The 25,677-nt window shown below is 40.9% G+C and overlaps 3 long non-coding RNA genes across 6 annotated transcripts in view; 1 reads left to right on the top strand and 2 right to left on the bottom strand.

Moving 5' to 3' along the window:
* The window catches only part of LOC309665097, a 914,413-nt gene that overhangs the window by 675,103 nt on the left and 213,633 nt on the right, over window positions 1-25,677 (bottom strand). The gene's annotated exons all lie outside the window — the stretch shown is intronic.
* LOC309665080 overlaps window positions 1-25,677 on the bottom strand; it is a 267,884-nt gene that overhangs the window by 139,618 nt on the left and 102,589 nt on the right. The window lies entirely within an intron of this gene.
* LOC309665084 lies at window positions 1,328-23,937 on the top strand. Of its 2 annotated transcripts, none has more exons than XR_014266202.1 (2): window positions 1,328-8,125; window positions 9,462-23,937. It is a non-coding gene; the product is annotated as an uncharacterized lncRNA (long non-coding RNA). The 2 variants fall into 2 exon arrangements; XR_014266203.1 differs by having other exon boundaries at window positions 1,328-8,171.

The following is a 25,677-nucleotide window of genomic DNA, read 5'->3' as shown; positions in this document are numbered from 1 at the left end:
CTCCAAATAAAATGAATTCTCACATGAATAGCTCTGGCTAATGGAGCATGTGGTCACGCCTATGCCCTGAAAATGCTGGCTTCTTCCTTGAGGAAGCAAAATTTATAATTAAGATATTCCCCAGATATGAGAACGGTATTCAAAGTTGCTGAGCATCGCAAACAAGGCAAACTCCCTTTCACACATCTTAACAAATGAGATACTTAGGGCCAGAAATTTTAGAAGTGGGGCCAGATTTCCCCTCAAACTTCTTTCCTGAGGCAGACCTTCTAAGATGGATCCTACTTTATCACTGCTAAGATAGTTTTAACAGCTCAGTCTCTCCTTGAAATGGACTTTCTTTTCAGTTATCTATTTTCTTATGGTTATCTCATTAAAAAATAATCCAGTATTCAGAGAAGATATCTATATAAACTTTCATGTAGCTTTGTATTCATCAAAAACAAAGCTCTGTTACATGGATATGATCATTTTGCCTATACACCAATAATTATTATAATAATTAAACTGGAGTAAATGCAGTGAGAGAGAAGCACAGTTTAACTGCTGTAGGAGTTTGGAGGTGGGAGATCATCTAACTGAAGAAAGAACAGAAGGCTTCAAATAAGAAGTATCATCTGCTGACCATGAAAGACAAGTAGAATTTCAACAGGAGAAAAGGATTAAGGGCATTCCAAGCAGAGGGAAAAGTGTGAACCAAATAAGAAGAAGCCGATGGTGGATAAAGATGCCCAATGGAAAAAGAAAGTCTTTTTTCCCATTTTATTAAAGGAATCTGAGACCTGGAGAGGTGAAATGATATACCAGAAGCCACACAATGAGGGTCTTCTAACTACAGTTCCAGAGGTCTTTCTCTTGCTGTACTATGTGTGGCCATGCAAAGGTCACAAGTGAACTTAATCTTCCAAGTAGGGCACAGGCCAGACAAGGGAATCAGGTAATGTGGCCATAAGCTCACAAAAAATTACCCATAAGAATTCTAGGGGGCTTCCCTGGTGGCGCGGTGGTTGAGAGTCTGCCTGCTAATGCAGGGACACGGGTTCGAGCCCTGGTCTGGGAACATCCCACATGCCGCGGAGCAACTGGGCCCGTGAGCCACAGCTACTGAGCCTGCGCGTCTGGAGACTGTGCTCCGCAACAAGAGAGGCCGCGATAGTGAAGAGGCCCGCGCACCACGATGAAGAGTGGCCCCCACTTGCCGCAACTGGAGAAAGCCCTCGCACAGAAACGAAGACCCAACACAGCCAAAAATAAATATAAAAATAAAATAAATAAATAAGACCCGGTGCAACCAAATAAATTAATTAATTAAAAAAAAAAAAAGAATTCTAGGGGCTTCTAGGTTGGAGAGGCTTCTGTAGCACTTTGTAATTTTTGGCAGAAAAAGAATCACCTTTATAAAATTGTACGTTAAAAAAAGTAAATAGAAATATAATTTGGATGCACAGCAATCATTCAGAACAAAACCTAGTTATGAGAGTCTTAATATAATTTAAATATTCAATTATGAAGTTTTGAGCAAGCTAGGGCATTGCTGGCTGTCTTTTCGGTAATTGATAGATTTCTATACGTTACATAACAAACTAAATCGGCTTTCCACTTTCTAGGACACAAAAATTTCAATTTGCTTGCATTTCAAGAATCACTCACACACAGAAATTCTACTTATGGCTCATGAATAGAGAAATAACATTACTTGGTAAAGTTCTTTCAGCTTATGGTATACTTTTCCATCAATCACAGCAATTAAACTTATAAAAATTCTGTGCGATACATATTATTATTATTATGCGTTACATATATTCTAAACTTTATGGTCAAGGACCTAAAAGTTGGCTTGTGCAAGGCCACCCAGATAATGAGGCCAAAAATGTGGCACTGAAACCTGCGGACTCCAAGTTTAATGTTTCTCTCACCACAACAGAGCTATGATGGACAGTGATACGAGCTATCTCGACCAACCTGGGGTCGATACCTGAAACGACTCAACCCCCAGTGGAAGTCTGTCAGGTTCTCATGTCTCTCTGAGTTCTTTGACTTGGTTCCTGTAGCACTCACCCCACTGGATTCTGCTGCCCTACCCAGAGTGGTTTTCTCAATATCAGATGGAATGGCAAGGCACTGCAAAAAAAATGAGTGAGCTGCCACATACCAAGAGAAATACAACTCGTAGCATTGAGGAGATGAGGCTGAGAGGATGCCTGACAAGGCCCAAAGGAGACTGTTATCTTGGGCAATTTACAGGGTCTACAATCTGGCCCCTCCCCTCCTGGGCTCATAAATTCCTCCTGTCAAAGCCATGGATATGACTGGACCCAGAGCATTGACTCATTCTAACAATGCTCACAGAGACATTCATCAAATTCGCTGCCAAATCTGCTAATTCACAATGAGGAAACTCATTGTCAAGTGGATGGATGCTCATGTCAGCCTGACCAGTTGTGGACAGGCTACATGGAGAGCCAAGTGACCGGCAGGCTCTTTAGTGGGCCTAACCCTGATTAGAGTCAGAGAATTAACCTGATCTAAATGCTTATTGTTATTAGGTCAGGATAACATGATGATGCTTCCAATTCACCATGGGGCAGACTTATCAGGAAGAAAGAGAAACTGAGGCCAGTCTGACAGGGCAATTCATTCTGGGGCCTGCTGAGATGGGCACCAGCCATCTCTGTGGATTTTCCTTTAGACACATGCATCCTTTACCAATTCTTTTCCAACAGACACATTCCGAATTGCATTTCTGAATGCCAAGTTTGGTTGCAGCCAGCATTAATTCTGGCCTGTGAGTCATTCTGATTCTTTAAAGAGATTTCACCCAACTCAATGCTAATACTTCTCGATGTTGATTTCTGAGCCCCTTGTTTCCAAGTTTGTGGTAAGAGCACACTCATCGCTGTCACGCCATGTCAGGGCACTCTGACTCATCTATTCTGCTTTTGCAAATAAAAAAAAAAATCTTAAAAAATTCTTATTAGAAAACCAATAAAAGCACAGTAAAGAAAAACTAGAAAACACATATACACACAAAATATATATTTTTAAAAATCTCCTCTAATCTCATTGATTTAGAGATAACCACTCTTGATATTTTGGTGAACATTCTGCCAATCCTCTTTATGCACATATTTTAATAAAACAATATTTTGGAAGTTGTTTTTTCACTTAATATATTATGAGCATCTTTACTTGTTGAAAAATACAATTCTACAACATCATTTAAATGACTGCCTGGTACTTCATCCTATGAGGCATCAAAATTATTTAAGCAATCTTCGAGACTGGATATTTAGCCTGTTTCCAAATTCTTGCTTTTACAAGTAGTACTACAATGAAAATCCTTATTTTTATAAAAAATTAAATTTTTAAAGTTTTAAATATTTTAATAAATAGTTTGTTTTAAAGTAATTTTAGGTTTACAGAAAAGTCGCAAACACAGTACAGAGTTTCCATACATCCACACCCAGTTTTTCCTGACATTAACATCTTATATTACCATGGTATATTTGTCACAACTAAGAAACAAACTTTGATATTATTATTAACTAAATTCCATACTTTATTCAGACTTTAGTAGTTTTTCCACCAATATCCTTTTTCTATTCCAGGATCCAGTCCAACATACCTCAATGCATTTAGTAGAGATGAACTTTTACACACACATTTATCACCTTCATTTATTCCTGGAAGTGGAAGAATAAACTCCTAGAAGTGCTGGGTCCAAGGGCACACACATTTTTAATTTTTTTGCTATGCATCACTGAATTGCCCATTAGAAATGTTGTACCAATGCACATTCCCTCAGCAATGTGTTAAAGTGCCCATACACATGGTGACAGCACTGTCCTTATAGCAGCTTTGAACATTATTATGAAGACGTCACACCAAAATCAAATTATAGAAAAAAAAACCTGATTAGAGTCAAGGGCCCCATCTCTCTGCCGATCTGGATTGGTCCAGAAAAGTTTGAGCATACATGCAGACTGGTGAGCTGCATAATCCTTCAAGTACTCCTTTAAGTCTTACTTGATACATATCTAAGTATCTAAGGCTTGAGTAGACATCAAGAAGTGGTGAGCCTGGCAAGTGCCCCATGGAGCTCTTCATACTGTCAAGAAAGCAACTGTCTTTAGTACATCTCCATAGAAACTTAAGCTGGGAGAAGGATCAATGTGCTATAATACATCAGCTTTCAAGCATATTTTTTTAAATTTTTTTAATTGAAGTATAGTTGATTTACAATGTTGTGTTAATTTCTGCTGTACAGCAAAATGACTCAGTTATACACATATAGACATTCTTTTTTTATATTCTTTTCTATTATGGCTTATCACAGGATACTGGATATAGTTCCCTGTGCTACACAGTAGGACCTTGTTGTTTAGCCATTCTAAATGTAATAGTTTGCATCTACCAACCCCAAACTCCCCGTCCATCCCTCTCCCTCCCCGCTGGCCCCTTGGCAACCACAAGTCTGTTCTCTATGTCTATGAGTCTGTCAAACATACTTTTAAACCACAACCCTCATTCAGAAACACACTTTGCATCCCCTGAAAAACTATGACCTTACTATGAGCAATGCCTGCTGAAACTTTCCATTCTATTCTATTCTATTTCAATGTATAAACTTGCAGGCACTGAGCTTGGCTGTTTAGTTTGGTAGCCAATAGCCACATATAGCTATTGAGAACTTGAAATGTAGCTAGTCTGAACTGAGGTGTGCCAGGGTAAAATAAAAACCAGATTTTGAAAACTTAGTACAAAAAATGAATGTACAATATCTCATTAATAATTTTACATTACATGTCAAAATAATATTTTAATATAATAGATTAAATAACATTTATTATTAAAATTAACTTCAACTGCTTTTTTCATGTGGTTGATAGAAATTTTTTAATTATTATGTGACTTGCATTATATTTCTACTGGACAGCAGTACACTAAACTAATTTTATGATCTGCTAATGGGTTGCAACCCACAGTCTAAAAACACTGCCCTAGTGGGCTCTGGGTTCCTAACCAGGAAATATGCCATGGTCTACATACATATCCACCCAGCCCACGGATCTGAGAGCCACATGCCTAGGGACTGAGCCAGAATTCTCCATGAAAAATGGCTTTTAGTCTTCTCCAACATTCAGGAGAATGGATGGCCTATGCTCAAATATTTACTCCATAGACCATTATGTAAAATATCAATAGTTTAGAATTCAATAAACATTTCTGAAAAAAATTCAGACTTGTCATCAATATATTTTGAGGGTTTAAACACCTCCTTCAAAAAAAAATTGATACCTAAGAATATATGTTTCAGTGATTGCGAGTTCCTCACACAGCCACTGTTAAGCTGTTTTGTTGTTACTGTTTACAACTTCACACCATTTTGCATTCTACAGTTGGATTATCATACGGATAATAAGTAGATGTGAAAACAGCTCACTAACTGGCTAATGGGAAAAGATACTACCTTTGGGATATGTTGACTTTAAGATCTAAAGCAGAATGTTGCTTATTCTGATTTTTAACTATACATCATTTAGTTTCTAGAAATTTGCATACTCTCATAAATTCTATTTAATAATGCTCTAATTATAGTTGCAAGTATAGTGGAAAATAAACTTTATTAATAATAATATAATGAATACTGGAAATTTGCTAAGAGAATACATATCAGGCGCTCTTACTACACACACAGAAAAATGGTAATTATATGAGAAGACATTTAATTAGCTTCACTGCAGTAATAATTTCACTACGTGTATGTATATGATCATCATGTTGTACACCTTAAATACACATAACTTTTAATTTTTTTAATTTTAGAAGTATACCTTATATAAACACTGTTACGTCAGTAATACAAAATGTTTTGTCATTTTATTTTTATAACCTCTTTATAAACTAAAAAGGAACACAGTCTATGGCCATACCACCCTGAACGCGCCCAATCTCGTCTAAAAAGGAACACATATTATACAGAGACATTGAAATGACACGTACAGTATTTGTTCAGTTACTCTTACCTAAGAGATAGTCAGGTTCTTTCTAGTTTAAAATCTATTTCTAAGCCTCTTACAGCATCAGAACCCAGGAGGCAATGAGAAACTCTCATGACAGGCCTCCCATCCTCTCACATTCTGGGAGGATCACAGGGCCAACACCCAGATGCACCACAGGTCAAGTCTTTGCCTGCATAGTCTATGTGGATAGAGGCAAAGTCTCAAGGGCACCATGGTAGAGCCATTGCTCCACACCTCTAGCCCCCAGTCTTTCATGTATCTAGCTAAGAATTCTTTTTAGGTACTTTTTGTGGTAGGCAGAATAGTGCCCCTTGCCAAAGTTACCCATGTCCTAATCCACAGAACCTATGAATGTTACTTTATATGCCAAAAGGGACTTTGCAGGTATGACTAAGATTAAGGCTCTTGAGATGGGGAGATTACCATGGGTTACCCAAGCAGACCCAGTGTAATCACAGGGATCCTTGTAAGTGAAAGAGGGAGGCAGGAGTCAGAGAAGGAGATGTAACGATGGAAGCAGAGGTCAGAGTGATGTGAGGCCATGACCCAAGGAATGGAGGCAATCTCTAGAAGCTGGAAAGACAAGGAAATGAACTCTTCCCTCCAGCCTCTGGAAGAAATACAGCCCTGTGGACACCCTGATTTTAGCCCAGTGAGGCCCATTTCAGATGCCTGACCTCTACAGCTGTAAGATAAAATACTTGTGTTGTTTTAAGATACTAAGTTTCTGGTAACCTGTGATAAAAAGAAATGCTCATATATTGAGGTATGGGGAAGTCATTCTGGCTTATACATGATAGGCCACAAAATAGCCTGTTTGTGACCTATCAAACATACATTGTACATCTGCTTTAATTACTACAGAAAAGTGTGTATTGACCAGAAGTAAAGAATGGCCATGCTAAAAATAAAGATTAAATGCCTCCCTTCCTGGGATGCCAATGCTGGTACTCCTTCCATACGAAGACTCCCTTCCCAGGTGCCAAGGCCATACTGACTAGCTGTGCACATGCTGATCTGTTTTTTTTAAACCTTGAAGGAATGTATCCCTGAATTGCTTGATGTTCTTTGTTCTCACAAGACATAAAACTGTACTGAAAAAATAAAAAAAATCTATTTCTATGTCTCTGAAAAGAAACTAATGATTCAGCATATACTTAGATCTAATCACTAGATGCCCTCTGCTCTATAATAAACACCATCAATATCATCAAATGGTTAACTTGATGAGCATAAATATATTAACTTTATTAATGTGCTTATTAACCTTATTAATAAGCTTGTTAACCACTCTCTCTTACAGATATTTTATGCTATTGACTAAATGCTTCTTTTTTATTATTAAAGCTTTGCTTACTTGTATAGGTAACACAGGCTCATGTAACTACATAAACGATCTAGAGATATGTAGTGTAATTACCAGGTATTACGCATGGAGAGGCACATTGCAACAATTCAGTAATGACACACTTCACCAGATGCAATCAGATCTCTCCTGGGTTATAAGGTCTTCAAGGAACTGGGCACCATTTGTTTTTTAAATAAAAATAAAACTGAATTTTTTTATACATGTTATGTAACTCTCTTAAATGTTTCCTAAGTTCTATCATTTCTGTCATTTCTACATGTTATATAATTTTTCTATCCCCACTTCTAATTCATTAATATTCATAAATGGAACTAGCTTTTTATAAGTTAAATTATTTTGTATAAGGCATACATGTATACATCCCCCTAGACAGTAAGCTCCAAAGCTCCAAAAGATCTTATCTTTCTCCCCTCCTCAGCACAGCACCTGGCACAGAAAAGGCACTCAGTCAGTAGTGCCTGACTCTAGAGACTCTGGAATGAAGGGCTGTATTCTGTGTCTTCCCTCACTGGCTTTTGCTTCCATTTCAGGTGTTCTTGGGTGTGTTTACGATCATAAAGGGCTCTATCACATCCCGATATCATGCCACGGAGGCATATCCCAACCATCGCTTTCAGTTTTCAGTCAGCGAATGAAGTGATTTCTACATGCTGGACCCTGTACTGTGAATGAGGGAGAAAACAGAGATGAATCAGGCATGCTCTCTGCCTCCATGGGACTCACAGACACTTAAGTAAGAGAGAGGATGAAGGAGGTGAGCACAGACCCCATGCTCTGAGGTGAGAACTAACTGAGCCAGGAGACGGGACATTAGTTAAAGGAGCAGGAGCTGTGAGAACTGGGTGCAAAATGAGTGAAAGAACAGGCCTGGGAAAAGCTGTAAATGGAGCCCAAGAATGAGGAGGGAGGCACAGAGATGGATGGGTTTCAGAAGACACAAGGTTTTCAGTTCTCCTACCCTTATCTAACTCACTGTTCGGGCCTGTGAGGATGACAAATGAGCCACAAATAAGACCAATCTCCCAAAGATCCAGGGCTAGCCAGTAAGTTGGCTGGATGAGAGGGAGGCACTTCTCTGTGGTAAAAGCATGGCTTAGATTTCGCTCTAAGTTGAGGCCTTCCATGGCCTCTGTGTGTGAGGGGAGGATGAGGAAGTAAGGAGTTAACAGTCAGTGTAGGGGTGCAAATCTGGGGGAATAAGGCAAGAGAAGCTGTCCTATAGACCCAGATCACAACAGAGAGGCTGCCCTGTGTGCTCAGGAGTGGGAATGGGGGGGAGTACTCAGAGGAGAATGGTCAAGCTGAAAAAAAAAATGGAAATGGAAGTAAGAATTGTGGGCAGGGAGGGTCTTACAGCAGAGAGAGGATGCCACGTTGGCCTCATGAGGCTACAGGAAGACACAAAAGTCCCCACTTCTACATACATGCATAGCTCTTCCCAGTTCTTGTAAACTGAAGTGGGAGCTGTGAGGCCTTAAGCCATTGCAGGAAGGGCTGAGCTGGGGGCTTGGGGCTAGGTCTCTGTTGTCTCTGTGGTGTCTGAAATCAGGTGGCCACAGGAGGTGACCCTGACCTCACTCATGAGTCAGCCAACACTTTCAGGTCACCACACACTTGTGAATGTGCCTTCCTGTCTGTCTGGGCTGTGGTTTGCCTTCACCTGATAAAGATAGGGAGAAATTGAAGTAGAGGGCAAAGGCAGATTTTTATGCCTCAGAAATTTCTGCATCATCTACAACAAATAATTGCTCAAGTGCACCAAAAAGGAAGTCAATCAGCAAATCCACAGGCCTCTCAAGAAACAGACCTGATAGACTCCTGGAATGTTGACTGTCCCAAGCCAGAACACAGATAGGAAAAGCCTATCGTCCACAGGTAGAAGGGAAAAAAAAGAAAGTAAAGTAAAAGCTCATACGCTGTTGGCTTCCGTGTGCTATCATTAATCATTTTGCTAGGAATGGAGGATAGTTTCCTCGCTGTAAGAGGAAAAGAGAAACAGATTCCTTTGACTAATGTGTTACCCAGATGTTCACCAGACCCCAATATCTTTTTTCCCCCACTTGATTTAGAAAAGTGAAAGCTAGGATGACGACTGAGGGGAAGTGGTTCCTGAAAACAACACCACCAATCACTTCTCAGATGTGGCATCAATCCACCTTCTGCTGGGGGAAAGGGATTACATGATGTCCTGAGAGCTTTCAAGAGCAGTACCCAGCCATCTTCTGACAGAAGCCATGGAAGCATTTAGTGGACTAGCTCTTTCCTGAATCAGCCATGAGTTAAATCGCCTCATAAAATGGAGAGAGGCTTGTATGAAGCCTGTTGCCTGCAGGAGTGGCCCCAATCTGGAATGCCTTGACACATCCCAGCCTTGCCTGGCTTCCCATTGCATCATGTATTCTTGAGGAGTTCATTGCCAAAAGGTAGAATTAAGTCACATACTTGGTGGAAATAATTCCTAGAAGCTCCAAATTAGAAGGACAAATGTAAGTCACAAAAACTGCGAGGTTCAACAAATTGACTTAATTCTAAAGAGAGTGGGGACTGCATCTTTATTTTTCACCACGGACTTCCCAAAGCCTGAGACTCTGTGGGTCTCAATAAGTGTCATTATTTCCCTTTTAGTTAACTCACAATTTTACTTATATAAATATTTGCAAATGGAAAGCTTATATTACCATGTTAAATAGTAAATGAATACCCCTTGCCACATGTAATCATGAAACATGAAAAATAAACACAGTGACAACAGAGGCATTAAAAATTCACTTCATAGAGACGGTTGCCTATAGAAAGTTTGAGTCTTGTGTTTGCTTTTTTATTTATAAACAAATGAATAAATAAAGATGATTAGTAAGTAATGGAGAGGTGATAAGGACATTTGGGCTCCAAATTGCAGCCTTTTCCTTGGTTAATCAGAAGGCCTGGAGAATTTAAAAAGGGAATGCCTCGTACTATATGAATCAACAGTATTTAGTATTGTATCTAGATACCTCATCAAAATGACCCCAGTACCAAGAGGGTATAATCTCTCACGTTGGAAAACACCACACTAGACAGTCTCTAAGGGCCTTTGAACACTGACAGTCAGAAATCTAGTGATATCTTTTAAACTATATCATCAATAAAATTATCAATGTGAGGTGGGTGTGAATAGACAGGATGGATTTTGAAAGCAATGAATCTGATTTTCTTGCCTAACTTTGGAAAAACAGTCTTATGTCTTTACAGCCACCCTTCTCCTTAGTCATGCCATCGTACTGTGGGGCCCCATTATGATTTACCAAGTAATTACATGGATCTGGGTCTCCCAAAACTACAGCTGTTCAGAAAATGAATCTACAAAGCTCAGGTAGTTTTTCTATACTCTAAAGCAAGGTTTCCATGAAACTTGATGTATAAATAAACTGGGGCTGCCATATATCTTTCTCTAAATCTTTGTCTCTCTAAAGAGAGTATAATGTCTCTGGAGTTTAGTTCTTCCCTGAGTTACTATCAATAAGGTAAAAAACACCCCATTAATAAAAATGAAGACAGGTCCAATAGTAGAAGAAAGAAAGGAAGTCCCAAAGAATGGATTGAGCTCAGAAGTGTTTTATCCAAGGTAATTCGAGGGTCTATCATCACACCAGAGAAGCCATAGTTAGGAGAAGCCATGGTCAAGAGATAAGCTGAATTATTATCCAGGGAAAACCAGCTGTGAGTATTATGGAGAAGTTTTATGGGAGACTGAGCAGTAAAATGAATCAAGGGAGAATTGAGAAGTAAGGAAGAAGGAGCCAAACTGGTGGTTCAAGAAGCTAAATTGAAAAGGACCCAAGTGCCAGAACAGTCCATCTATGTTGCACCTGCTGTATACTGCCAAAGCAAGCATGGGGGCAAAGAAAGAGCCACTTCACAATTCATAGACAGCATGTGTGTTCAGCATGCCTACATGCCTATAAGCATGTATCCATCCATCCATGCTCACGGACCCTTTCCATTCCTCATTGTGTAAGGCTGTGATGAGTGAAAGCAGAGGTGAAAAGAGTATAGATCAAGATGCTGAGAAGAAAGAAACAAGAAAAGGAAAACTACAGCACTTAAGGGAGACAGTGTCCAGCAAGCTGAGAGAGGTACAGAAATTGCCATGGAAGGAGGTCCAAGGAGGATGGGGTCACAGCTGGCTGGTGTGGAGTCGGGGCAGGGAATGCCTAGAGTTCTCCCAAGATCTCCACCTCATCATGAATGTAATAAAAGGAGTGATTTTCCTGGAAATGGGGCCTTTAAGCAGTGTTCTGAAGGATTAGGGGAGACCAGGATGGATGTGACAATGGGGAAGGGGGAGGATTTTCAGGCAGAGAAAACAGCTTGAGCAAAGACAGGGAGGCCATTATTTACAGCTTCCTAGATGTTTTCTAACCGCAGTAACCAAACCCTAAAGAATCTGTCAGCACATTCAAGGATTACTGACTGAATCCTGAAAATTTATAGGCAACTGACACAGGAGGGTTGAGCAATTGCACTGATTTTATCATGGCATCCATGATCTTACATGAAAAGCAAGAGGCAATTGCCTTAATGATTTAAAAGATTTTTCTTCGATTCCCCAATTTGAAAATTCTTTTCAATAAAATACCTTGATGTGTTTATAAATACCATATTACAGTAAAGTGATCCCTTTTGGACCAGGCATTGGCAGGGGGTGGGGGGAGGAATTTCTTGAATGAAAAGTTGGGAAATTCCTGAAAATTTTTTCAAATAACATTTAAGGCACTTGGAAATCGCAGCTGGTTTGAACACATTTCTGTTCCCAAATACTGCAAGGTAGCAGAGCTTCCTTCTACTGATGGGGAATTCTTCCCCTTAACCACATTAGTGCATTTCAACTAATTCTCTTGATATTGTAGGTGGAATAAAAAGAGGAAAATGTTGATCTTTAATAAACATCTTAGGAAAATGATAAAAATAAAGGATAACATCTTCACTCCAAAATAAAAGTGCTACATGTTTTTAAACTTCTATTTTAAAATGAAGCAAATGAGATTCAAAGAAATTAAGGAAATGCCCCAAGTTCATTCACAAATAAGGGAAGGAAGATTAGAGTGAGGCACACTAGATCCCCCTGTCAGTCTTTTATTTGAACAATGCTCTTGGCCCTCCCCTCTGTATTTTAACCCTAGACCTGGAACCACCTCTGCTTACCCCTCTCCTCTTCCCTGGATCTGCAAGCTGGAACTGAATTCTACTTCATGTGGAATTCCTTCCACCTTGCCACCTCTAGAAGATAAGACTAGTTATAGAATATCTTGCTCTTCTCCCAGTCTTCCCCATCTCAGTAAATGGTATTATCATCCACTAGGTAGCTAAAACTAAAAAACTCAGGAGATATTCTTGACTTCCCTCTTCCCCTCTTTATTAGTTTCCTGTGGTTGCCATAACAAATTTACCACAAACTTGGCTTAAAACCACAGAAATTTATCCTTTCACAGTTCTAGAGGCCAGAAGTCCAAAACTAGACGTTGGCAGGGTTGATTCCTTCTGGTGGCTTTGAAGGAGAATCCATTTCATGCCTCTTCTACCTTCTGTTGGCTGTGAGCAATCCTTGGCATTCCTTGACTTGTAAATGCACGACTTTAATCTCTGCCTCTGTCTTCACATGACCTACCCCTCTGTGTCTCTGTGTCTGTCTCTTTTCTGTCTCTTATAAAGACATTCACCTTGTATTTCAGACCTAGTGTAATCCAGGATGATCTTATCTCAAGATCCTTATCTTAATTATATCTGCAAAAACCCTTATTCCAAATAAGGTCACATTCTGAGGTTCCAGGTGGACATATCTTTGGGGGCCACAATTCAACCCACCACACCCTCCTTCCCACATCAAATCAGTCCCAAGTCCCATCGACTTTACTTCCACCATATATTCCATTGTCATTTCCTTCTTGCCACCTTCATTACCACCATTCAGGCCAACACCACCATCATCATTCCTTGGACCACTCTTGCAGCAGCCTAACTGGACTCCCTGCCTCCACACTCAGATTTTTCTATCCCTTCTCTCCACCACAATCTGAATGATTTTTTTTTTTAATTTGTATATTATCTCTCCCCTACTTAAAATTCTCCACAGATTTATCACTAACTTAGCGTAAAACCCAAACTCCTCTCCACAGCCTCCTGAGACCTCAGGCTAACCTACAGCTCCCGCCCCCCTGGGTTTTTTGCTGATCCTCAGATACTTCAGATTTATTTCCTCCTGGGAGTTTTTTCCTAGCTTTTCTTCCAACAAGCATGCCTTTTTTTGTCCCATTTCCCCATCTCTACATGGCCAGCTGCCCGCCATTCAATTTCAACCTAAATGTCACCTCCTTGAAAGGCCTTACTGACCACCAAGAAGAAGTCACTACCTAGGAAATTTTCATCAAAGCACCAGCCTTATTCATCTGCTAAGCATCCAGCACTGTCTGACAGCTTTCTGGTTTACTTGTGGTTAGTTTTGTGGTGGTTGTCTGTTCATTCATTCTTTTACCAATGTCCCATTCCCACTAGAATATATGTCCTGAAATCAGAGATTTTGTCTATTCATTCACTACTAAATCTTCAACACCAGAACTTTTTGGAACATAATAGTTTCTCAATAAATGTTTGCCGATTGACCAAATAAATGAATGAATTAATTAAAGTTACAAATGCTTAAAGATCCTGACTTGTGGATGGGTAATAGCACACAGCTGCTGAAACCATCTGATAGGGAGAAGTCTGGCTGGATGAGTACCCAGGAATGTCCACAGATACCTTCTCAAGCTTGGGGCAAGAGACCTCCAACTGCTAGAGAATCAGACCCAGAACCTTGCTTTCTTACCTGCAGTTAAGTGTATATAATTCCATGCTGGAGTTGATTAGATCAGTGTAATTAAAAAGGGCATGGACATCAGCAACAGTTATAGAACCTGGAGAACTTAGAATGAAAACTAAAACTTGGTTTGGCCGTGAAAAAAATCATACGACAAATACAATACGGGTCTCCTGATTCCATGAATCATAATGATTACATATCTCACTCAACATATGCCAAATTAATATAATTGTAAATGTTTTCCGTGACAACAATAAATCATAGGGGGCAACAGCATGTGTTACATAAGTCATCTGAAACCCACACGACCAACATTGGGAATTGCCAAAAACTGAGCCACAGAGTAGCGAGAGCAGCTTTTGAAACAAGAGGTCAAATGAGACACTGCTTTGATAGATGAGATAAGAAAAAGAAGGATGGTGGCGGGGTGACCAACATGTCCCTATTTGCCTGGGACCTTCTTGGGTTTAGCACTGAAAGTGATTCCGAAATCCCTTCAGTCCTGGGCAAACTGAGATGGCTGTGACCCTAAATGGTGAGGACTCGAGGCTGAACTTCCCATCTGTTGAATTACTAAGTCAGTGACCCTATTTCATTCCCAGCTCAAATGTCTGTACAACATTCACTGTTGTTTCATGTGCTCTGGTTTCTCTCTCTTACTAAATGTTAACGACACTGTTTTTAAAATGTTTCTGCCAGCAGTGCCAGCCACCTGAACCTTGGGCCCATCCCTCTGGCTCAAAGACCCCACATGCTACTTCTGCCTGGGAGCAAATGTCCCCTCCCCTAGCCAACAAGTGAAGTCAACACGCCTAGCTGCTCCCTCTATGGAACCCCTATCACCTGGCCTCTCGGTGTCTCCTGAGCTTCCTCCAGCCCCAGAACCCACACATTCTTGGTGCTGCTATCACCTTCATGGTACAATCCTGTCACACCTGTCCCAGGCTGTTCTTTCATCTTTAGTCCAAATCCGTCTGCTTTCTGTCTTTCAGAGATTTCTCATAGTTTCTGATTCACCATGTCCCTTCTTTCCCCGTATCAGGTAGATACAGATTTATTTTAATATCTGTCTTCTCTATTATTTCCTGGACTTGGTGACACAGAAGTGACTATAATATATGCTCAAGCTACCATTTTAAAAATATACAGCTCGCATAATTTAATCCCAATTTAGGGACACCTGACAATGCATCTAATGTAAGAGGAAAAAGAAGAATGCAAAAATATATAAAATAAGCAAATAAATGAAACACCCACCACCTCCAAATGTGTGGACAGCACTATTAGCTGCAAACAGAGGGAGGAGAGTATCCTGGATCTGCTTTTCTACCTTTGGTGTGTTGCTCATTGATTTTATGCCTGAACATCTTTTTCCTGTAGTTTTTAGGCACAACTAGATCATGAGATCTACTCATAGCTCAGAAACTCTCTATACATGAGTTATTCAGACAAAAGTAGGGGTCTTGGGGGGTTTTATTTTGTTTTGTTTTGCTTTGCTTTGTTTTTTAATGTGGCTCAGCTAGGTAGTTGCAGTAGAATGGGGGCAAATGAGTAAGTGTTAATTGAGTCCCCTCTGTGGCCTGCGGCTTGGGATCAATGGGTGCTCTCTGGGATGCTGAGATGGATACGGCCCAGCCTCTGCTCATACGGAGCCTGCTATCTGGGCAGGAAAATGAACACTCAGATAAGTCGGAATACATAAAACAGCATGAAATAAACACACCCAAACCAGGACCGTGGAAATGCAGAGGAGTAACTGATTATTCCTCATCAAGAGAATCAAGAAAACCTTCACAACAAAGATTATTTTTAATCTCAGCCTTGAAGAATGAGTATGAGAAAGTAAGGAGGGTGTTGCTGGGCAGCATGAGTGATGACAAAGGTGCCTGATCTTGAAGGGTCTTGAACACCATGCCCATGAACTTTATTCTATACACTGTGGACATGTCATGAAGTACTTTGAGAAAGAATATGATGTGAAAAGAGTTTTGCTTCTGAAAGCTCACGCTGGCGCCTATGCACAGGGTGAGTGGGACATAGAGAGATGGAGCAGGGCCCTGACCAAGGTAGGGATAGAGGGACTGTGAGACAGAGCCTTTATGACGGGAAAATCAACAGAGTTTAGGACTGATTGGAGACAGAGGAAGAGGCAGAAGGAGTTAGATGACTCTGAGGTTTGGAACTGAAGCAATTTTTTACTTCTCATTGAAATTGGGAGCAAAAATGATTGGGAGGGAAAAGATAATTTTGCTGGGCCTAGTGCTCATTCTTACTTGGAAAGATTACCAGGGCTGAACATCAGCTCTTGCCACGATTTCTGGGAATGGCAACCGTCACTTTTTTCAAATAGATAATAATTAGCACTCCCCTCAGGATAGGTCTTTTGCCCACTCCTTCAGTGATCACCTCTAATACAAACAGCCAAGAGGGTTTTCAAGCTCATCAGGATATTTCTGCCAACTTCCTCCATCCCAACACACTAATTAACCCCTTTCTGTCACCCTCAAAGGAGGCAATCAGAGGCACAAAGAACACAAAGCAAAAAGAACCCAAGGTTTAGAATCAAAACAGGCCTCCAAAACCGACTTCTCTACTTCCCCACTGCATGACCTTCGGGCAAATTTCTTAACGGATCTGTAGGTGATGAGGCTCTAAATGCAACTGGGCTCTGCGTTCTCCATCATCAGATGGCTGGGTAGTGCTGGCTTTTGGTGACCACCCAAGGCTGCCTTCGGAGCGAACGCTGGCTTCATCCATTATCTGCTTATCGCAGCAGCATCCTTGTTATCAGCCACAGCGAGAATAGACCAAACACCCCACTCAGGGCAGCATGGGTGGATGAGCAATTATCAGCTAATTCTAGGCAGTGAGAGAAGCCAGGGCAGACAAAGAAGGCTAACCATCCAGGAGAAATGAGCCGCTCCCTCAGCAATCACACAACACTGGTTCTGTATGTGTGCCTAGGGAGCATCTCATTTCAAACAGGTCATTGTTATCATCATAATTAATATCTTACATCTGTACAGTGTTTCATAGTTTTAAAAGCATTTTCATATTCATTACTTGATCCTCACAGAAACTCTCAGAGCTACAGATTGTATGCCCATTTTACAGTTGTTAATAATTATGATTATGTATGAGTAACACAATATGGTAATTACACTATATCATTAATTAGTTACTGTGTTCCATGTACTGTGCTAAAAGCTTAGCTTGCATTATCCCATTTAATTCTCACAACTCCAAATGGTAGGCAATACTAGTATCCCTGCTTTACTAAGGAAGAAACTGAGACTGAGAAGTTAAGTCAATTCCACAAGGCCCTCCCTGTTAACCACTGACCAGGCTGCTTTTCTAGGAGCAGCAGAAGGAGGCAGAGCATGGTGAAGAGCTGCTTCAGAGGTTACAGGGTCAGTAAGTGTAGAGTTGTGAATTAACCTATGATCCCTTACTTTAGAACCTATGTTGTCCCTACTACCCTCTGCCTCCACATGTGCTTGAAAGAACACAGTGGTAAAGACCAACTCCCATTCTCTCATGATGCATGAGATAAGAGTATAAGAAGTGACCATTGGTCATCTATGAAACCCTCTAGGGCCTCACTAATCTCACAGTCTGTCCTTCCCCACTCACCGATATTACAGCTGCTGAGTGCTGCCTGCAGTGGGACTTCGTGCATTTGACCCTCTAGCTAACCCCCTTCCTTGTTTTACTGGGCTTCATGGTCAATGATTTCAGCTGGACTCTCACAAGAGCCCAATTCCTTGACCCCTTACAGCCCACTGCATGAGCCCTGCCATGTATAAACCCAGATATTGGTCATTCTTCCAAATCTTCTTGAGATCTGTAAATATTCCTAAGATGATGCAAGCTCAACTAATTTCTGTTTTGTCTTGATTACCCTAAGGAGTCCATGGCCTCTGAGGGGATATCAGAGTGGTGGTAGATTGGCTACTGCAATAGCCTCCTTCCTAATGGGGCTCTTTTCATTCCTTCTCCTTGCTCAATCCATATGCCCCCAGGACACAAGGCCAATCTTTCCACAACAGAGATCTGATTTTACCACATCCCTGCTCAAAAACCTTCACTGACTCCTAGGTGCATAAGAATAGACTGTAAATGCCCCATCCCATATTGACTCAACACTTGATTCCTGCCTTCTTCCCATCTGTTTCTACCCACTACTATCATTTCAGTTATTATTCCCCATAGGAACTTCACTTTCTCACCCTGTGTTTTGCTCAGGCTGTTAACTCTGCCGCAATGTCTTTTCCTTCATGCTTAAGTCTGACCATCATTTTTCAAGGCCTAGTTCAAAATCTCACCCTTCCATCAATTCCTTCCAAAACACTCCTCTCAGAATACCTTCTTCTTCATGGTATTCCCCAAACATGTTATTTGCGCTATGTTAGCGTTATTTTTATGAATGAGAGTCATACATGTATCTATATCCCCTACTTGATTGAGAGTTCCCAGAGGGAAAGGATTAGATATTATTCATTTTTGTCTTTCTTTTCAAACATAAAATAACGCTTTATACAATACAGAGACTGATAAGGTGGAAAATGCTAGACTTGGAAGTTAGAAGATGCGTAGGTAAAATGTTAGCTGATAATTGATGACCATGAACTAGCAGGTCCCAGCAGAGAAGTAGCTCGTCCTCTCCAAGTTTCTTTCCATCCTCACACTAACTCCGAGGTCTTTGCTGTCTTCAGAGATGTGCCAGAGCTGGCAGTGGCTGGGGTCAGCATTGATCCCAGGTCCCTCCCTCCTCATTGCCACACCAGCTCCTGCTGCTTCTCACTGACCTCTGGTCACTATATAATCAGTGCTGGTACCTTTGACATTGGCACATAATAGGCAACATTCAATCACCAAGCCAGGCAGGACTCCAGGTGGAATCTCACCTCTCTCCCCTGTTGATGAGCCCTGGCTGAACAAAACGGATACTGTATCAGGAAGGACAAAAGGTACTAAGTGGAAATGTTAGGAGTACTTTTTCTTTCTCTCTGTTTGAAATTCAAAATGGGCCAGTGTTGACGGCTTGCTAAAGCATATCTTCCTTCAATCGAAATTTTAGCAAGGAGGAAATTGGTGATCTTATATCTCAATCATCTCATTTTAAAAATGCAGAAACTGAGGTACAAAGTATGCGGCTATATAAGTGAGGCTCTAGTCAGGAAAATAAAGCTCAAGCTAGCTATATAAGAAATTAGCCACAAAGGTTTCAGAGGAGCCTAAAAGCCAAGTAGAGAATAGAAAGTCAAATCAGAGATTATGAAGAGCTAAAAGCTACCACCATCCCAAGGGCTGGAGGAATAAAGGGAGTGTGTGGTGTCACCAGAGCCCAGGAGCTGAGGTCACCAAAAGGCAGCTGGAACCATGGCAGAGCTGCCTGGCAGAAGGAGGGACCACAGAGGGAGAGTTTATTCGATGGCAGACAGAACTGTACAGGAGACTTGGTCACTGTCCTTAGGAAAGGGACACTTTCCTAAGTAGAGAGAGGAGGAGAGAAATACCCTGGCTTCCTCCCTTCTCTTCCCTCTAATCTCTCACCAGTGCCTCACAGTGACTGAATCTAACCAGAAGCCAGCTGGTAACGGTTCCTGGGAAATGTTGTTTGCAGGGGTCAGCTCCCTATAACACAGAATGGAGCAAAGAAAGGGCAAGAAAAGGATCTGAGACCAAAGTGGCAAATGAATGGTGCAGGGATTTTTCAATGTCAGGTCTATTCTATTTCACCTACCCAACACTTCTTGCTCTTGCTGCCTGTGCCAATATTTCTTGAATTTGCTTTCTGCACCGAGCTCCAAGCCAGGCCCTAAGCATAGAAGACATAGCTAAGACATTGACTCTGTCCATCCTCGAAGGCCTCTAAGTCCTGAGGGGGAAATAGAAGGAAACAACCTTAATGTGATCAGCACTATAATAGAAATTGGCAATAAGGGACACGTGAGCTGGACCCATAAGGATAAGTATAGATTTTACAGGGATGGAGACCTTCCAAGCACAGGAAACTGTATAAGGTGAAGGCACAGAGGCCTAAAAGTACATGGAGAATGCAGGGAGGAAGAAGTCATCTCAAGGGGCTAATGAGTGAGATTTGTCAGGGAGTGGCAGGAGATGAACTGAACATCAGGCAGGACCAAGAAGTAAAACGCTGGAATGTGATGGAGTTCTGACTCCAGTGTGGAGGCAAGAGAGAGTCCTCTGAGCTTTGTTGGGTGAAAGCGCTTATTCTGTATCAGAAAAAGGACTAAACAGGGTACTTTTTTCTAGTTTATTCTAATTACCCTCCCTCTTTGGATATCTATTATTTCATTTTCCAACATTTTTAATGAAATATTTCAAACATATATAAAAGTTGAAAGAAATTCATCATGAATACCCATGATATCCACCAACTAGATTCTATACTGGCATTTACTATACTTGCTTTATCACATATCTAGCCATCTAACCATCTCTCTCTATCCATCAAGCCATTTTATTTCTGATGCATTTCAAGAAAAGTTACAGACATCAGTATATTTTACCTCTAAACATCTGGGCATATGATTAACCAGAGTTCAATATTTGTTTGCAATGTTTTGGGTAAAATTTACACACAATGAATTGCACAACCTTAAATACCCTTCGATGAGTTCTGACAAATGCATGTCCCTGCGTAACCTAAGCCCCTATTCATGACATAGAACATTTCCATCACCCCAGAAAATTCCCTTATACCTTCTTCAAGCTTACATCCCAAAGGTAACCATTGTCCTGATGTTTTTCCACCAACAGAAGCCTGTTCTAAAACTTCATTTAAATGGAACAACATAGCATGTACTTTTGTGAAACTATATACTCTTCATTCAGCATAATGGTTTTGAGATTCACCTATGTTGTTGCGTATATCAGTGGTACTTCCTTTTTATTGCTGAGTAATATTCCAACATGCCACAGTTTGTTCATCTAGTCTCCTATTAACAGACATCTGATGAATGAAAGTACTATTAACATTCTTATGCAAGTACGTTTGTGGACTATTATTTTCATTTCTCTCATGTAAATACCTAAGAAGAAGAGTGCTAGGTCACAGGGTACCTATGATAATCACGTTTACCTCATGGGTTGCTGTGGGGATTAAATGGGATGATGCATAGAAAGCACTTGGCATAGTGCCTGGCATGGAGAAATCACTATGATGATAAGCTATTAGCAGCAGCATTTTCCTGGTAATAATAATATATAATGATAATGTAGAATTGTTTCATTATATTTTCATATTTCAGAGTATTTTAAGATTACTCTTTTTCATAATGACTCTCACCCACTCTCTCACTAATTCATAGTTGAAGAAATTACACACAGACAAAATTTAATTTGCCCACTTCTAGACAGAATGCCAACAACAAAGTAGCAGCGCTTCATTTTAACATATGAACTTTGTGGCCTTTCTTTGAAAAGATAGCAGAATTGCTCTCAAAAAAGACTTCCACCTCTAACAGGTAAGTATTTCTTATTGCCTATATGCACTAATGGTATCAGTACACTGAATTTCAGCAGTAGGAAGTAATAGGAAGTGGGAGAGCTCTGGAATCAGGTTGCCCTGGTTCAAATTCTGGTCATTGGAAAGCGTATCATCTCAGACAACTTAGCTGAGCCTTTCTGAGCCTCACTTGCTTCACCTGCAAAATGGGTGTACCAATATCTATCTAGTAGGATTATTCTGAGGATTAGAAATTATGAATGCAGAGCCTGGCACATGGTAGGACCTCAATCAGCGTCCACTACCAATGTGTATAAGGGACAAATGGGAATAAGCGAACGTCTACATTTGCAACAGATAATTTATCACACAAATTAACTCATGAGTGACATCAACCCAGCAATAAAAAGCTGAGCATATTAGAAAGGAATGTGGTCATTTATTATCATCCTTTTTCTGATTCTTTAACAAAGGAACTCACTTTCATTTCAGCATCAACCCTTTTCTCTAATGAAAAGCAAGGCATATGTAGCAATATTCATTCATTCAGCGGACATTGAATAAAGCCACCCCTTACAACAGGGCTTTGCTAGGCATAGGGTACACCTGATGACAGGCAGACTCCCTGGCCCTAAATTGCTCTCACTCTACTGGAGGAGTCAGATACGAAAACAAATAACTACGAATAAGCTGCCTCTTACTCGAGGTGGAAGGTATTGGGAACAACTCTGATACTATTTCTAAGAAAAGCTGCATAACTCACCTAATAAAGCAAGAGGCCCTGTGACACTGATGTTGATATGCCAGCTATTCTTAGTCAAATAATTAGAGCATATCAGAATAAGTGACACAGTAAAGGCCTGCATAATGAACTTGAAAGAAGTCAGAGAAAATGGGGAAGAGCTGTGCAGGAACAAGGAAGAGAAGCAGAAGTAAGGAGAGGAGAGAAGAAAAGAAAGGGAAAATAATATGAGTAGAGAAGGAAAATGGGATGTGAAAACCCACAGAAAGGAAAGACTGCCTGGAGACCTTCCAGACAAAGGGACATTTGAGCTTAGCTTTGAAGACTGAGTAAGAATTTGAGAGAGTAAAGATATTCAGACAGAGGAAACGGTATATAAAGGTGTACATTCAGCATGTGAAAATGTTGATGTAACTGGAATATGGTGTGTTTTTCTTAGGTTATGGACAAGGGTGGGGAATACTGTCAGAAAGAAAGAATTGGGATCAGAGTGCAAAAAGCCATGAGACGCCAAGGTAAGGGTCTGGTCCTTTTCCTGTGGGCAATGGAGAGCCACAGAAGAATTTTCAGCAGCAGGTTACATTATTAAATTCATGTTTTAACAAAAAAATAATCTGATTGCAGGTATGGTGTAACATGCCACCCAGATCCCACTTCAAGAATGAAGGACTTGGGATTAAGTTGCTGGGACTGCTGTCGGCCCCCCCCTTGGGGATTGCCTCAGCTGGAGAGACCCCTCATCCAAGGTCATGCCCATTTCCTGAGGTGGCCAGCATCCAGTGTCTGATTGACATGAGGTATAAAGGTCCAGCCTTATCACCCTAACGTTGAACAGCTCTGAAGGGTTATTATCTCATTTTCATGATTCCCTGCAGGGTCTGCTGAGGTTTCCACTGAGACTACATTCCAGCCTGAGTTCTCCCTCCACCCAATCCTGCTTCCTTCCCTCCCTCCCCTCCCATCTCTCACATCCCCCTCTTCCCTTCCCTTCCCCAGATGTTGGTCCCAAGAACACTCTCTAATACATCTCCAGTACACTAATCTAAGTCTCAGTCTGCTACACAGGAAACCTAACCTGGGACAGTGGAGTAGACTGAAAAAGAAAGAGGGAATAGGTGGGAAGCGAGCTACTATTGGCCTATGCTGTGCTTGCCAGGACCATATATCCTGGATTTCCCATGACAATCCTCTGTCCAGCCTGCATATTTCCTTACTCCTAGGCTGGTCTCCTGGCTCCTGAATTCACTAACATGCTCCAGAGACCAAATTAAATTTTCATCATTTTTGGAAAGCAGAAAGGAGAATCTTCCATAGACAATTAAAACATAAAGAAAAGAAAGCAGTGCTCCCATTGGGCAGCACAAAATGATGGAGAGGATGGACCCACCACACCAGAAATGGGGGGAAATGAAATAGACCAACAGGACAGCTGCTTGTAAAATCCATCTTCTCTCCTGAAAAGATATCATTCAAGAAATAGCTCCTTTTAAATACTTTAATAGACATTTTCCAAGCCTTTTTAATGTGTGCACATAAACAATATCAGAATGAAACTCTGTGCATAGTTGTGTACCTTGCCCTTTTTTTCACCTTATATTATTTCATTCCTACTTCCCACGTCAGGGAGAGAAAAACCTTTTGATTCAAGAGGGGTACCTGGGTTCAGTTTTTACACATGGGTTTGGTTTTTTTTTTTTTGGCCGTGTTGGGTCTTCATTGCTGCGTGTGGGCTTTCTCTAGTTGTGGTGAGCGGGGGCTACTCTTCCTTGCTGTGCGCAGGCTTCTCGTTGCAGTGGCTTCTCTTGTTGCAGAGCATGGGCTCTAGGCACACAGGCTTCAGTAGTTGTGACACATGGGCTCAGGAGTTGTGGCTCTCTGGCTCAGTAATTGTGGCTCGCGGACTCTAGAGCACAGGCTCAGTAGTTGTGGCGCACATGCTTAGTTGCCCTGCGGCATGTGGGATCTTCCCGGACCAGGGATCGAAACCTTGTCCCCTGCAGTGGCAGGTGAATTCTTAACCACTGCGGCACCAGGGAAGTCCCTACACACAGAGTTTTATTCAAAGTATACAGCAATTGCTGATATAAGGAAAGCCATGGTCATGCTGACTCACAGTAAGCTGGCAACCAATAAAGTGTCCTTCCTTCAAATGTATGGGTATAAGCCACACACTTACCTCTCTCCCCATACACATTCTACCCACTCCTGTTTGTTAGAAGAGTTCAGTTTAATTGTTTAACTAAATATAGTAAATATTCATAATATTCATAAAATATATGTAACATATAAAGAGTTATCAAACAATGAACACCTCTGTTCTCACTGCTCACTTTTTTAAAAAGAATATTATTATTAATTTGAAATCCTCTGTGGGTGTCCCACCCCATCCCAAACATTCCCTCCCTCCCAAAATTAGTAATCACCTTCTCTAATTTTGTGTTTTTCATTTTCTTGCTTAATTTTATAGTTGTACACATGTTTGCATCTTTATACCACACATACACAAACACACACACATATTTAGTTTATTTTTTTACCTTTATATAAAATCATACTGTCTGTATTCTTCCATGCCTTTTATTTTTTACTCAACAGTATGATCCTGAGATTAACTTGTATACATTTTAATTGATGATAGCTTTATTTCATCAACTCTGAATCAAAAACATCATGGTGTCTGATGTTAATAAAAGCCCCAGGTAGTCAGAGAAAAGAGATATTTGCAAATCAGTGTCACAGTTTCCATAAGGTAATGGTCCTGCTGGAAAACATTGTTCTTTTCCATTCCTCTCACCACTCCACTTCCTGCAGAGACACTGGGCCCTGCCACCAACGTCACCATGGAAAAGTGTGTCCAGTGAAACACCCCTCTCAGAGAGCCAGGCAACTCAACACCCTCTGTATGTGAAGTGGGGAGGGGGACTGGGCAGACACCTGAACGTGCCTTTCTCAGATAACACACGTGAAGAAGAATAATCTTGGGGAAACTACTATCCACTGATGTTCTGGACTTATCATTTCACTTGGCATTTTGTTTCTGAGCCAGTTTTTCCAAGTCTAAAAGACAACCCTACATGGAAGAAAGGTCACATCAAGAGCCATTTCCCCCTCATTTCAGTCAGATAAAACAAGTCTTGTTCTGTCAGCCTTCCACATTTAGCATTTCCACTGCAGCCGCTGCTGGGAATTTCCCTTCTCTGAAGAAGACCTAATTAGACCCACAGCCAGGCT

The sequence above is a fragment of the Balaenoptera physalus genome (assembly GCF_965194825.1).
Source record: "Balaenoptera physalus genome assembly, chromosome: 7".
NCBI classification, from domain to species: domain Eukaryota; kingdom Metazoa; phylum Chordata; class Mammalia; order Artiodactyla; family Balaenopteridae; genus Balaenoptera; species Balaenoptera physalus.
This window is presented reverse-complemented; position numbering and strand designations above follow the sequence as displayed.